Source organism: Nomascus leucogenys, chromosome 6, assembly GCF_006542625.1.
Source record: "Nomascus leucogenys isolate Asia chromosome 6, Asia_NLE_v1, whole genome shotgun sequence".
NCBI classification, from domain to species: Eukaryota; Metazoa; Chordata; class Mammalia; order Primates; family Hylobatidae; genus Nomascus; species Nomascus leucogenys.
Window position 1 is genome coordinate 95,487,251 of NC_044386.1, and position 15,941 is coordinate 95,503,191.

General features: G+C 43.2%; 1 protein-coding gene across 5 annotated transcripts in view; it reads left to right on the forward strand.

Annotated features, from left to right (window-relative positions):
• The first annotated feature begins 5,100 nt into the window (after nt 1-5,100).
• TMEM266 (transmembrane protein 266) overlaps nt 5,101-15,941 on the forward strand; it is a 144,892-nt gene continuing 134,051 nt past the window's right edge. Inside the window, exons 1-3 of one of the 5 annotated variants that reach the window (XM_030814830.1) lie at nt 5,184-5,280; nt 9,367-9,482; nt 10,056-10,152. The gene's annotated coding sequence lies outside the window, so the exon portion shown is untranslated. Of the gene's footprint in view, nt 5,281-9,366; nt 9,483-9,747; nt 10,153-15,941 lie in introns of those variants that run through there. The other 4 variants (XM_030814829.1, XM_030814834.1, XM_030814833.1 and 1 more) reach the window with 4 other exon arrangements.

Below are 15,941 nucleotides of genomic sequence, written 5' to 3' on the forward strand. Positions count from 1 at the left end.
TATACCAATAGAAAATAAAGTATTATAGTACAAAAAAGGAAATTGTAATGAAATTAACATTTTCAAAAAATAAAAAACATATGCCAATGTACTGGTTTGTTTGCAGTACTAAATAACATTACACCTCTTATTTTCTTGATCTCTTTTTTAGTTTTGAAGCAACTATTAACAATGAAAAAAGAAAAAAGTTCAAAGTTACATGTATTATTTGAATTCAGTTATTCAAGAGGGGGCCGGGCATGGGGGCTCATGCCTATAATCCCGCACTTTGGGAGGCTGAGGTGGGTAGATCACTTGAAGTCAGGAGTTGGAGACCAGCCTGGCCAACATGGTGAAACCCTGTCTCTACTGAAAAAAATACAAAAATTAGCCAGGCATGGTGCCGGGCGCCTGTAGTCCCAACTACTCGGGAGGCTGAGGCAGGAGAATTGCTTGAGCAGGGGAGGCGGAGGCTACAGTGAGCCCAGATTGTGCCACTGCACTCCAACCTGGGCAACAGAGCAAAGCCCTGTCTCAAAAAAAATTATTCAAGAGGATAATTCCATGAAACAAAAATATTATACCTCAAAGTTTGCACTATGTTTCACTCTTAAATTTTATAAACAAAAACTCTAAGTGGTCACATAGAACAATGTTGAAGTAATCAAGTACTGTTTCTTCATCCTTATAATCACTGTGCTACCATTGTTTACAAAGAATCTACTGTTTAAATGCAGGAATATGGACCACCAGGGTTGCGAACATGAACTGTGCCTTAAATCTTGAATTACCCTGAACTTTTATGAGTTTACTTGGAAATATATACAATAGCTGAGTCCATGTTTATTGAAGGACAATTGTATGAGTGGGAGTTCTTTAAATTAATTTCCATGTAGAATATACTGTTTATTAAAAAATAATTAAAATGTGCTGATTTGAAGTTTAAATTCATATACTAAAACTTAACACAGACTACAGAAATTGTTTAAAATCCAGATCCATGGGAGATTTTCCATGGAGGACTATTTTATTATTGACACGGTTTAGAATTACTGGTACATAAAAATTACTGGAAATAAAAAACAGACTTTTACTGGGTTTATTGTAGTTTAAATTCTCTACAGAAAATGAGAATTACTATTGTCCATACTCAAGATCTACTGTTCTTATTGCCCCACTCTTGGTATGCCATTCAAGGTAAAATCTGCTCTAAGTACTATCTTTGAAGATGGGCTTGCTGCATTAAGTATTCTTAACCTACTTAGGAGAAAACTTTACAATTAATTTTTATTGAGAGCCTACTAAGTCCATGATGTTGTGCTTCGTATTGTATCCACACAGACTGCATCCACATGAATGTCGCTAGTTCCTAATCATATTTATTTGCTAAAGCCATCGCAGCAGGATTTAAAAAACAAAAAACAAAAAACAAAACGACTTAGCAGCCAGGCGCAGTGGCTCACGCCTGTAATCCCAACCCTTTGGGAGGCCGAGGCAGGCAGATCACCTCAGGTCAGGAGTTCGAGACCAGCTTGACCAACATGGAGAAACCCCATCTCTACCTAAAGAAAAAAAAATACAAAATTAGCTGGGTGTGTTGGCGCATGCCTGTAATCCCAGCTACTCAGGGAGGCTGAGGCAGGAGAATTGCTTGAACCTGGGAGGCGGAGATTGCAGTGAGCCGAGATTGTGCCATTGCACTCCAGCCTGGGCAACAAGAGCGAAACTCAGTCTCAAAAAAATAAATAAATAAATAAAAATAAAAATAAAATTAAAAAATAAAAAACGACGTAGATATTGTATGTACTCAAATTTAAAATAAATACCACATAAAGTCACATATATTCCATTTTTCAGGATTTTACCAGCTCAGATTGGCTTCCTACCTGTACATTCCAAATAAGTGAGGTTATATTATAACATTTAGAAGAGCTTTCAAAATATTAACATTTATATCACATTAACAATTTAAGGACTTCGGGCATTATTCAAATTTTCACAAATCACATGGCATCAGATTCACTTGTTCTATTTTCAGAAGCAACTATCTCAAGAGAACAAAAGCTTTAACTCTGCTACCAATCTTTTTCAGACATTCACAGGATCAACGTCATCTCTAATCTATCCTCCCATAATCTTGCAGCTACATACATGTACAAATTTTCCATTTATATCATCCTGGTACTCTTGAAAAGGCAGTCTTTTTAACTAAAAGAAAATCTGACTTACCTCAAAAGGTACCTTGGTATGGGATAGAATGCCAACTACAGCTACGTTAGAAACAAACAGGTATGTCTGGCAAGAAAGTGATATACCAAGCTTAAACCCACAGTTCCACTTCTGCTTTACAGCTCTTATACTTTCCTGTTGCTACGAAGCTCCTTTACTCACAAAATTCCCTCTCATTAGTCACCTGCAGGGTACTGAAGCAGCACCTGTACTATTTATAGCTCTAGGATTCCCCCACCCTTTCCTGTCAATAAGAATCACCTGGGGCAGTTAAAAAAAATCACAAGTCAACCCCCTGATATTAGATTTCAAGGTGTTTGAAAGGAGGCTCCAGAATCCGATTTTTTTTTTTCTAATCAGCTGAATTTATGACTCACAGAATCTGATTTTAAGCAAGTGTTCCCAAGTGAGTCTTGTAAGCCAGTTAAGTTCAAGAATAATGCTCCAAGTGAAAGCGAGATCTGTGGCAGATCTTCACAGTTCCTCTAGACTGATCAGCCTCAAGGGCTAATCCTCCTCCGGTGTTAGGCCTCAGGGTATTTGAAAACAAGAGAAGGCCCAGTTTGAAGAGTGCAGAATGGCATCTCGTCCACACTTGATTTAAGTTTTCAATACCCTAAAAAATTTATCAAAGGGAGATTTTAGTTTGGGGAGGTGCTGTGAAGTAAGACATCACCAGGGGGCAGCATAAAGTTGACAAATTATACATGTTTTGGGATTTTTGACTTCACGCTACACCATGAAATGGTTGCACCTACAATTTCCATTAACTCGGATTACTCAGAAAAGGAAAAAACCCAGAACACTTAAAAGACATAGGTAAACGTTATTAGCATGTAATTTTCAATACAATGGCAATTATATTATAAATATATATTTATAAATACAAATATTTTCTACAATGGCTATTATATTATAAAGAGCCATTGTAGAAAAAAATGTTCCCGTGAAGTAGCATGAACCCGAATTCAAAAAAATTTTATTAGGATACAAAGATTCCTGGTAGAAATTTGAAGTGGTCTTCAAATTTCTCTCAGCAAGTTTCAAAATACTTGTCGTACTCTGAGAGTTAATTAGCGTTATAACTGGATGCTTCTCAATAGTTTCAATCAAATCTTAAGTAGAGTTCTACTAAGGTGGAAAATGGAGTGGATAACAATTTGGGCAAGCTATGCCAAAGCTTTTTCTAAAGAAAGTGTACCTAGTTAAAATGATGTCACCGACTGTCAGAAATCTATAGCTCCCCTCCCATGCATCCTCCATTAATTTTTCTTAACCCATCTCCACTTTCTCTTTTCTACTCCACATTTCTTCCGTCTAGAAACGTAGAAAAATCCTTTGGCAACCCAGGTAGCTTCTACAAGTATCATCTCCAAGTGTTTCTTCCTCTGAAATTCCACCATTAGAGATTAGAGTTGAGTAGGAAATGCTGAAAGGAGAAGGAGGATCTGAAGAAATTTTACATTTTTTTTCTCAGTTTGCCAGAAGTAGATGCTCCCTGTATAGATATTCCCGTATAATCCAGGGAAGGTATAATCCAAGACTGTGGGGCAATTCCAAGAGGTGGTTTTGAAGTCCTTCAACTCTACCATTACCATTATATCCATACTAAAAAAGCTACGGTAGGAAGAAAAGACAAAGGACATTCCTGGGAGGCCAACTGGACCTAATCAAATAAAAACACTTTAGAAGAGGTACAAGAATCAGAAATCAAGCCTATCTGCAGAGCCAAAAGCCATTCTGAAACTCTGTGTCCTAGAAACAAGGGTTTCCCATCTTTTCAAATATTTTAACATAAAAATGGCAACACCCTATAGGAAAATGGCTATATTTTTAGCAAGAATTGGTGGAGAAGACAAACGATAATAAACTACTATTAATCCAGAAGCTGCTTAAATGGCCGTATTCACAGCAGCCCTTGCAAACATTAATTAGAAAGAGTTGTACCCATTATGTGTGAGGACTTTTTTTTTTTAACCACAGACAATATCTGTGGGTGCATCCAGATTGCTCAGTGGCTCCGCTTAACCCACCCGGTAACTGGGAACCATGGCCCTAGGACAGGCTTCTCCACCGGGGCGATGCTGCCTCCAAGGGGCGCAATGTTACTTTTTATGCATCAAGCACAGATACACATACAGCACATAAGCAGATCGACAGTGTATCTGCGGTACTGGAATTTCATGGGGAAAGGAGATGGGGACGTGTAAAAAGCCTTTTTAAGAGTCAGATAACGAAAAACGGAAAAAGAGGAGAAACACGGTCCTACAAGGGTACTGAGCTGAGGCCATCAAATGAATGTACTGACAGGTATTTTTCTCCCAGGCAGCCAACTGAGAGTCAAGGGACTCTGACTGTGCTATGACTCCGGCCACACAGAAAGAGGCGTTTTCCCCTCGGTGGCCTCCAAGCGCAGGGGGCACTGCGTGCCGTCCGCTCCCTCACCGGGCGCCCCGCGCGGATGAAACGGAGCAACTGGGAAAGAGCTCTGGAAACTGCAAAGCGCTGCGCCAAAGCGACGGGAGGTTCTCATTCTCAGCTGTACGAAATCCCGCGGGGGTCCTCCGCTTCCCCGAGAGACGCCCTCGGCCTCCGCACTTGTTGCTTCTGCGCCCCGCCCGCCTCCCCGTCAAAGCCACCCTTCGCGGCCCCCTCGCCTCTCCACACCCTCGCACTCAGGCCCCGATCCTGCCGCGCGACCCCCTCACCCACGCCACGAAGCCCGCCCTGCGTGGCAGCCCCGGAGACGGCCGAGCCCCCGCCTCCGCCCCCTGCCCAGCTCGGGCCGCCAGCCCCTGCCAGCCGACGCCGCGGTTTCCTAGACAGCCGCGCCGCCGTTCCGCAGCCTCGGGAGCGCGCGTGCGCGCGGCCGGCGGGAGGCGAGGGCGCAGGCGCGGGCCCGGCCAAGCCGCCGGCGCGAGGCCGCGCGCGCGCCCCCGAGCGCGGTGGGCGGAGGGGCGGAGGGAGCGGCGGGGCCGCGAGGGGGCGGGGGGGCGGAGAGGGGAGCCCCGGGAGCGCGAGCCGCGGCCAGCACCGCTGCAGAGCCGAGCGAATCCCGAGCCCGGGCAGCAGGTATGTGTCCTCACAGCCGGCCGCGGCTGGAGCTTCCCCTGCCTCACTGCCCAAGTCCTGTGGTCGGGGCGGGGGGTGGGGGGACCGGTCAAGGTTTGCAGGATGCGTGCTCGGAAGGGCTGGGATCTTGCTGCTGACCTTCATCCCCCTGGCCGGGGGAGCCAGGCGAGGGTGCGTGGGGCAGTCCAGGGCTTCAGCTCCAGCCTGGGGACCTGCTTCTTGTCACATGCTTCTTATTTATTTTTGCAAACTGCCCTGGTTCGGGTCCAGCTGCAGATGCCTTACCTCCCATTCTTTGCCTCCGTGTGCCATCTTGCATTTATTAATAAAACATGCAAGCTGGAAGGGGGGGTTGCTGCTGGGGGGAATCCCATTGCAGTATGGCAAGCGGGCGCCTATTTTCGGTTTTCAGACGTGGTATAGAGGTGGAAATCCCACACCCTGAGGATTTGTGGCTTGGTTGGTCGTGACCACTTCCTAGTGGGCTTCCCCCGTTTGTCGGGAGGTGCCCCAGCGGCAGAATGGGCTGTCTGGAAGGGATGGTGGGTTTTCACCGTCAGGCCAGAATCCCCTTTAGGGGACAGGTGCAAGCTAGGGCAGGCAGTTCCCTGCTTGCTAACTTGCCAGGGAGGCTTAAACCTAGAAAATTGTCTCTCTTGATGGCCGAGAAAAGGCCTTCAGCAGAATCCCTGGGACTTGCATACTCAAACTCATTACGGTTTTGCATCTGAACATGACTAAAGCTAACCACCTGTTGGAAGTCAGACCCCATGAACCCCCCCCCCCCATAATCTAGCTCACCCATCCCTGTTTCACAGTCACCAATACTGAGCTAGCAATAGGCCCATATGGGTTCCTTCTATCCTCTTTAATGCTGCTTGGCTTTTGTTTCTTTTAAAATAAGACCTACCTATGATTTGATGCCCTATATGTTAGAGGTTAAAATTATATGATTTGTTTATATTCCATACACCTATCACATCATATCCTAAAGACTGAATTTCTCTTCAGTGCATGTGTTTATTTCCCTGGCTTTTCACCTTGCTTTGAACAACAGTGGGAAAATGGGATGTATATAACTGCTTACCTCCTCCCCCAAATACCTCCACCCTAAAATATTGTGATGAAAAGAGTAGTAAGAGCTAGAAGCAAAAAATGAAAATGGTTATCACAAGATGTTGGGATATGATAGCTGAACTGTAATTGCTTCTAAAATATGGTCTGAGTGTCACATCAAATCACGAGAAGGACATGTTTCTTAAATGTTCATATGTACCAGGTACTGAGCTAAAACTATTTGTGTATGATCTCATTTAGTCCACACAACAAACCTCTTACGTCCATGTTGAAGATGAACAAGCTAGGACTTAGAAAGGTTAACTAACTTGCCCAAGGTCACACAGTCAGGGACAGGGTAAGGATGCAAACTCAAGCGCATGGGGATACTGGAGGTGGGGAGCCCTGAGGGGGCTTTTCCTCCAGATGCGGCTGCTCCATGTACCTTTTCATTAAAATCAAGCTTATGCATGAGTACGATGACTTGGGTCTGATTTTCCATTTCATAGATTCCGCACCAACTTTGTGGCTTTCCAGTAAGAAAAGCTGTTGTTTCAGAATGGGTCAGTATGGAATTTTTTGAGGTGGCACTATACCTATAAAAAGTGGGGTCCAAGATGTGCTTCCATTTAATTCTCCCACACAAGGAGTTGAGTTTAAAAAGTTGTTTCCCTCCAGATTTAAACCCATAAAACGTATATGCATCAAGTAGAATGAATCACTCCCATTTTCCATTATTGCATCCCACCCTACACTCCTTGCTGCCCTGCACACTATCTTCTGGTCTCACTGCCAGTCATCAGAGCAACATTGTCTATCACACTTGCCTGTGAGTGCCTTAATGGGAGGAAGGAATCCATCCATACCAGCCGTGGATCGTAATCCAGTCTCTCTATGATTGTAGCAATTGTGCATTCAAAGTTCTTGGAATCTGTGCATTCAGCTATGGATGTGTATTTAATCATTTTTTAAAGTGCGTTATCATAATGCAGGTATTGGATTTTGTTAAACATTCCTAGCAGTTCTCATGGACTTAGAAATTGCTGTAGTTGCATCAGTGAAAATTCACCCAGTGGGGCTAATAGCTTTTCTACTCAGGTCACATAGATGAGATAGTGGTGAGAAAGGTATAGGTGAATAGAAGGAATTATTTGGAAAGTATATCCCATACAAATAACAGCTTTTAATTATAAATTGATGAATAATATTAAGTAGGAAATATAAGACTATCTCTTTTAATTTTATAAGCTCTGGTTTTACCTTGGTCAATGTGATTGGTTTTAGAGCAACATGATGTTACCTTTTTCATTACACTGTGTTCTTTTGAAACAGTATAGCGGTTTGTACATAGTATTCTTGCCTCGTGGAAAACACTGAGTTTAGGAGGAGCACATTCCCTGGTGTTTACAGAAATGCTGAGACAGGATCTTTCTGTCTTGGGGATTTCCAGTCTATGATCCGATAAACTCAAGATGAGTCCTGATGTTACTGGGCAAGAAGCAGAAAACGAGAGGTGTTACTTGATTTCTGGGGAGGAAATGAGTTTTCCTATGGGAAGCATCACTATCTTCTTCAGTTGGGAGTCTCATGATTGAAGAGTTTGAGAAACTGACTAGTCTGCTGTCTTCCATTCAAGCAGGATTTCATTTAATGCAGAGCTGAGAAGGCTTTATCGTGCAAAGGCCAATTCAGGAAATATAAAAATGTTTCTGGACTACCTTTTTTTTCTCTTGAAACATGTATTTAAACTGGGAAAGTCATATGGGAAACTATTAATGCTTAAGCATAATTTTTTTATTCCCTTCACGAGAGTTTTTGGGACAGTGGGGGAAAAGTTTTCCAAGCTATGAAACTCACATGTCTTGTGGTGACTGATTATAATGAATATTTTAGTACATTGTTGAATAAAACACTAAAACTGGGATATTTGTTTTTCCTTGATCGACCTTGTAAGCTACTTCATTGTGAAATATGTTTTTTCTTAAAGTATTTCTTAATTTAGTATTCTTTAAAATGAGATTTTTATTCAGTTGTTGACAATCTTGAATCACAAAAGAAGTTCAAAGATTACTTTGAAATATTTTATTTTCATCAGTCTCTCTTTCTTACTATGGCTGTCGTGTGCTGTGTCCTGTGATAGGAAGTTTCACATCCCATATTGCAGTGACCACTCTTTGTGGTCAACTGTTTATAGATAAGAAGTGGGGGAGCCCAAGGTATGTGACCTAAGGGGCAGGAGCCGAGATTTGAGCCCAAGTCAGCACAGCTCAAACTCTGGGCTCATTCCCTTTTGCACTCTGACTGCAAGATGAAGCGCTCTCTGCTCCATAGTTCTCTGGCCTCCCATCCTATTCTGCTCCATCCGCACTGGCTTCCTTGCTGTTACCCCTACCCCAGGCCCTTAGCACTAATGGTTCTCTCCCCTGGAATACTCTTCCCACAGATGTCTTCATGGTCCCTCGCCTCATTTCAGCTTTGCTCATAGTCTAACCACTCCTTTAAAACTACCCCCACTCCCACAGCATCCTATTCCTCCTCCCTGGTTTGCTTTTATTCATAGCACCTCCTAGCATACTATATTAATTAGTTGTTAAGTGTATTGCCCATCTCCCCCATGGAATGAATGCACCAAAGGGCAGGGGTTCTGTCTATTTTGTTCACTCCCCCAACTCTGGTACCGTGAAAAAAGAATCAACAAATCACTATGGCATCCTTGAATCTTTCCAGCTTCCCACACTTTTTGTTTTTGTTAGTCCTTACTGTTCTCTGTAGTGAGCAATGAAACCTCTAAAATGCAAAAGCTTTATGTGTTGTTTGGGGGAACAGCAAGAAAGTGGAGAAGAATCGGGAAAGATCTGGCTTACTCTTGAGCCGGTATTGGGGAGAGAGGAACCTGTAAAGATGGGGAAAAAGTCACCTGAGGGTTGGGATGTGTGACAAGGCAGCAAATGGTACGTGGGGAGATGGTCTGGGATGGAGAAGAGATCTGTGTGGGTTCCCTTATAATGGGGATGCATAATGTTTTTGAAGAACTTCCAAAGGAGACTCTGGATTCCTTCAGCCAACCATCAACTGTCCCAGTGGCCTGAGTCACTAGAAAGGAAAAGGAACCCACGGTCATTCCTACTGGCTTTTTACACAGACAGGTAAATCCTTGCACTGCCTGCATTATTAGCCTGTTGCATTTTTTTAAACATTAAATACCTGTTGGTGTCATCCCTGTTTGAGCCAGGGTCTGAGAGTTCATTGCCAAATCACTTACCCCATGTGTCTGAGAAGCATCACAGCCTGAGATCTCTTTGGTGTAAGCAGTCCCAGGAAGGACTCTACATATGTCTTTCATTCATCTATTGTTTGCAGTAGTTCTTGGGCCGCAGCAAAATCATAGGCACTTTGGGGACTGATTCATCTGTAGAACACTTTAGAATGGACTACACTGGGGTGCTAAAGGGAGTTCATGGTTATGGGAAGAAGCCTGAGAGAAACTGCTCCTCAGCCACAAAGGCCTCCTCTCCTCCTCCCGGATGGCTTTAATTGCTGCCCTAGGCAGTCTGAATTACCCGCCAGGAGAGGATTTCCCCTTCAAAAAACACAGCCTCCCTAAAACTGCTTCTGATTTGTAATAGAAACTACTTAGTAGCTAGGACAGAGGCTGGTAACTCCTATTCCCAGAACTCATTAAAACAAGGAATTTTAATAAGTATTTTTGCCCTTTGCAGCCCAGGTTTTTGGAAGTCCAGGCAGCTGTTCTCCAGATTTCACTGTCAAGCCGCAATGCATGCAATGCTTCAGCTTCTTTCCCTTGGCTCAAAACAGGTCTGAAGCAAGTTATTTTATCTACGATTCCCTCACACTATCCCACCCTGGTTACACAATTGCCATTTTCTCCAGCCAATACAATGCATAAGGCCAATTAACCTTCTGCCCATGACAGTTTCCTTTGAAATAGTCAAATCTTTGTACTTTACCTGAATTTGATGCAGGGCTTTTAAAAAACAATTTCTCTGACACTTGCTAATTCTCCTTTAACCATGACTCCTAAAATTTGTTAGCTTTGCCCATCAAAACAAAAGAACAAGGTGAAATATATTGCAATTCCTCAATAAAGAAAAGGTTCCATTGTTTTGGGACATAGTCTCAAAAGAAAAGCTTGGAAATTTCTCTTCCATCTCTCCCTGTCTTTTAACTGTCAGTTTCCATGCAAGGCTTTATCTGCTATCACTCCCCTTCTTGATACCCTGCAAGGAGCTCCTGCCCCCACCCCTCTACTGAAACAGAACTCTTAAAGGTCACCGGTGATTGCCTAATATAAATCCAATGGCTGTTTCTCAGATTTCGTTCATGATGGCTCAGCAACGTCTGACCCCACTGACTTCCTCTACTCTTTGAAATGCTGTCTGTCGGCAGCTCCTTCCTACCGGTGTCCGTGTCTATCTGGTCTCTCCTCTGCTGTCAAGCTTCCTGTTCTATCAAGAGGCAGTCTGAAGTGGTTAAGAGTGTGGGCTCTGCCTATGATGCGAATCCTGGCTCTAGCACTTGCTAGAGTAGCTTTGAGTAAGTGATTTAACCCTCGTACCTCAGTGTCCTCATCGGTAAAATGGGGGAAGAGTAGCTACGGCAGAGGATTAAATAGTATGCTTAGTAAAGGGTAAGCACCCAACAAATGCTATTTTTTTTTTTATCATATAACTTCCTGTGTACGTGCCTGTAACTTCAGAATAAAACCCTAATGCCTCCCTCTGGCCATCAGGACCTCTAAGATCCGGTTCTCATTTAGTTTGCTTATATCTCAGACCCTCCCCAGTGTGCGTCCACTTCTGAGGCTTTGTCCCTTGCACTCCCCACTCAACCACCCTCACCTCTTCCTATTCTGCCCCTCCTTCCCTGGCCAGAGGAGGGAAGAATGCCGAGGGCTGCCCCTGCCCAGGAGCCACCAAGCACAGCCTGCTTTGTAACAGAAGACAGCCTCCCTTGGGCGTGGAGCCTATCTCTCTCAGACAGAGTATGAATTACTTAAGGGCACCAGCTGTGATTTATACTTTTAAAAAATGTCTTCCTCAGTATTTAGCACTATAACTTTACACATAGTGGGAATTTAACTCATATCTTTTAACTGCCAAAACATTATAGTTTTACTTGGCCCTTCCAAAATCCTTTTTCCTCCTAAATTGAAACCTGTATTGATCAGTCCTGGAGCTCATGTAAGCTTGATATGGAATAATTTAGTCAACACCACAGGGAGAGTTACCCGTGTCAGAACCTTTTTGGAACGAGGAGGGATATATAGAAATAATTAAAATAATGGGAGCCCAGGGAATAATTTAATGCTTTTAAAAAGTAGCTTGAAATCCTACCAACCTATAAAGCTGTTAGAATTTTTAAGAAGTATTTAGAAGTTTTTTCTATACTCTCTACTCTCAGAATAAAATGAGCTGTAAAGCTGTGAGTATCAAATCTATCAACCCTTCAGACCTTGCTATAGGCCTGCTCTGGAGCCACTGTGTTCTAGTCCTGCTTGCTTTCTCCTTCCTGCCCTGGTGAAGAGGACATTGAAGTTGGATGAAAATCAAAGGAAGGGCTGCCTACTTAAAAAAAAAAAAAAAAATTAACCCCTTTATTGGCGGTGTGAGTTGGCCTGGCAAAGACAGCCTAAGATTTCATCGGCATCTGCTGTGTGTGTCCCTGGGGTCATGAAGAGTGCCAGAGCTGTGCTGCCAGTATAAGAGATTCCCACCCCACAACCCTGGAAGCCACAAAGGACCATATGCTTTGCATCTTGAGATTCTGTAGCAGAGTTTCTCAACTTCAACACTGTTGACACATGGGGCCAGGTAATTCTTTGTTGCAGGGGGCTGTCCTGTGCATTGTAGGATATTTAGCAGCATCCCCGACCCTTACCCACTAGATGCCACTGGTACTACCACGATTACCCCCCATCCTCAGTGGTGACAACCAAAAATGTCTCCAGAAATTGCCAAATGTCCCCTAGGGTGCAAAGTCACCCCCATTTGAGAACCATTCTCCATAGGATCAATACAGAAAACTCAGCATCTTTCTAGTTTGAAGAATACAGAACTTAGATAGTTTGGGTCAAATGAAGATGAAGATTGGGTTATAATATACATGAAAGGTAAATTTGGGTTTGAAATCACACAGACAAGGAAAATTTAGAGTCTATAAGCAGTTGTAGATTATATCATAAATAAGGAGATGTAAACAAATTACAGAAATGCAGACCATCTTCTTACTCCTAAAGGCCTCAGGTCTAGATGCAACAGCACATTCTGGGACTATTAAAATCATCCTTGGGGCTGGGTGTGGTGGCTCACACCTATAATCTCAGCACTTTGGGAGGCCAAGGAGTGCGGATCACCTGAGGTCAGGAGTTTGAGACCAGCCTGGCCAACATGGAGAAACCCCATCTCTACTAAAAATACAAAAAATTAACTGGGTGTGGTGGCACATGCCTGTACTCGGGAGGCTGAGGCAGGAAAATCACTTGAATCCTGGAGGCAGAGATTGCAATGAGCCGAGATTGCGCCATTGCACTCAAGCCTGGGTGACAGAGCAAGGCTCCGTCTCAAAAAAAAAAAAAGAAAAGAAAAAAATCATTCTTGAGTTGTTTTTTTTTTTGGCATTGTATTTAAGAGCTTAAAGTATGCAATAACACATCCTGTGACTGTTAAAATAATCCTTGGGGTATGTTTTTGTGGGGGGCATTGTAATTTAAGTGCTCAAAGTACTTGTCGGCCTTTGACAATAAGTATATCAAACCAAAAATAATTAATATTTCTGGAGAAATCTGAAATATTTGATTATGACTGGAGGGAATTATATTTGACCTGCAAAGGGCCAGCTCTCCCCACCAGAGCCTGCTTCTGACCATAAAGCCACTCTAAGACAGCACTTCCAGGTGCTGCATAAAGTAGAACTGACAAGGTACTTTGTGCTTTTGTGAAAGGCCACAATTGCTCAGTGATCTTCATGGCTCTTAGAAAATTTAGCTGGAGACTTGTGATTTAAAACCCACCTCCAATTGACAGTCATCATTATTTTCTTTCTAAATGCAGTAGCAGAAATTGCATGCCATACCCAAAGGCTAAAAGTGACAGTTAAAATACATACTTTCTGAAAAACTTTAAGGCCCCAACTTTGGGAGAGACCTGATTTGGCCAGAGATTACCTTTGGCTTGTTAATTGCCCTAGGGATGGAAAAGTGTTTACACAGATGATCTCCAAAATGTTCCCTACGAATAGTCTAGAAATAAGCCTTGTGCAGTTTCTCAAAAGGAGGCAAGGTAGAATTACTAATTCCATAGACAACTGTATCTTCAGTGTTCTAGACTTGTGCCAACAGGTGGAAGGAACTCCAAAGATCATATCCAGTACTGTGGACTGAGTTGTATCCCCTCCAGAAAGTATATATATATGTTGAAGCCCTAACCCCCAATGTGACTTATCAGGAGCTAGGGTCTTTAGGAGATAATAAAGGATAAATGATGTCATAAGGGTCGGTCCCTAATCTGATAGTACTGTACCCTTATAAAAAGAGGAAGAAAGATACTATCTCTCTCTCCTGCTTCCATGTGAGGACACATTGAGAAGGTGGCTGTCTGCAAGCCAGGAAGAGAGCCCTTACCAGAACTTGACCATGCTGGCATCCTGATCCAGGACTTCCAGCCTCCAGAACTGTAAGAAAATAACTTTCTGTTGTTTAAGCCACCCAATCTATGATATTCTGTTATGGCAGCCTGCACTAACTAATACATCCAGCATCCTTGTTGTACAGATGAAGAAACTGGATCCAGACAGGTAGACTTGCAAGAGGTCAAGCTACTAATGAGTGGCAGGGCTGGAACATGGTGCCTGTGCTTTGTGACTCCTAGCCTAGTGTACATTCTCCTTCCCACACTTTCTCCCGTCATATGGTCATCTTATTTATCATCTCTAGAACCTACAGCACATCACTTCTGTGGGCATCAGGGTCCTTATGCTTGCCCTGTTTATCTCAGGATTGTTGCAAGGATCAGTGACATAGTAGAAAAAAGGTAGTTTAAGTTTCCAAACTACAAAATATTTTACAAACATGCCATACTGACCTCAGATTCGGCCTAGTTAGCAGGAATCTATCTGCCTCTGGAAATTGTAAGTCTAGTCAAGTAGGTAGCTCTGTGCACTAGGCTAGGTCGACTCATGGGTGGGTTGGCTGTTGGCTTTAGGGAATAGATCAAAGGACAGAGGAGGCAGGAGGAGAAAGGGCCTGGTTTGGTGATGAACCATCTCAAGCGAGATGATTGCTCTTCTCTTTGGTTGAGTTGTAAAAGCTGAGGTTGATATGAGTTTGCATAGTAAGAGGAATGTTCCTCTTAAAGAGGATACACTATCAGAGCTGGAGGAGACCTTAAGAGCTCAAGGTACCAGCCAGAGTCTCTGGTGTTAAGCCACAGAAACATACCCTGGTGGGCCGGGTGTGGTGGCTCACACCTGTAATCCCAGCATTTTGGGAGGCCAAGGCAGGTGGATCATCTGAGGTCAGAAGTTCGAGATCAGCCTGGTCAACATGGTGAAACCCCATCTCTACTAAATACAAAAAATTAGCGGGGCATGGTGGTGCACACCTGTAGTCACAGCTACTCGGGAGGCTGAGGCAGGAGAATTGCTTGAACCTGAGAGGTGGACTTTGCAGTGAGCCAAGATCATTGCCACTGCACTACAGCCTGGGCAACCGAGTGAGGCTCTGTCTCAGAAAAGAAAAAAAAAAAAAAAAGAAACCTACCCTGAGGAACTTAAGCAGTAATGACAATTTATAAACTATAAGATATTGTACAACTGTGAATACCATTATCAGCTCAACTTTTATTGCATTTATTGAATATTATGCAACCTTTATTGCATTTATTGAATATTCCTAATATTGAAGTAGATCAGGAAGGACTGTGTTTATCTGGGAGTAAGAAAATCTGAAAAACAGTGACTTAAATAGGTGGGTTTCTTATTTTCCTTGTGTAAAAAGTCTAGAGGCAGAAATCCAGGGCTTGTCCGGCTGCTCAGGGCTGTCATCAGAGGCTGAGGTTCAATTTAGCAGTCTGTTCATGGTCATGGATGGTTGCTTCACCTCCAGGCATTTCATCTGTGTTCCAGTTAGGAAGAAGGAGGAAGGATGAAGATGAAGCATGAAAGCCTTTTTCCTTCCAGGTTTTGCCTTCATATTGGAGAAGGGACTTATTTCTTTATTTTATTCATCAGAACTGTATCACATGACTACTTCTGAATGCTAAGGAGTCTGGAAATTCAACTGTTTTGCTTTGGCCTCTAGAATACAGGGAGACAAGGAAGAAAGGAATTGAAATGGGGGCTGTGAGCCAAGCATGTTTATGACAGAAGAACATGGGCACTTCTGCAGAGTCATAAGGTCTTAGAGAACCAGTTCAGAAAATAAGGGTGGCTAGGCACAGCTCAAGTGCTCTAGTACTACTACTCTAGTACTCTGGGCTACCCACTCCCAGTCAACACTGCCATACCTCTGGAACTCATTCCACCGCAGCTAGGCTTTTCCATTCTTATTAAGGATTCAAAGTTCTTGGCTGGGCCCAGGTCACATTTCC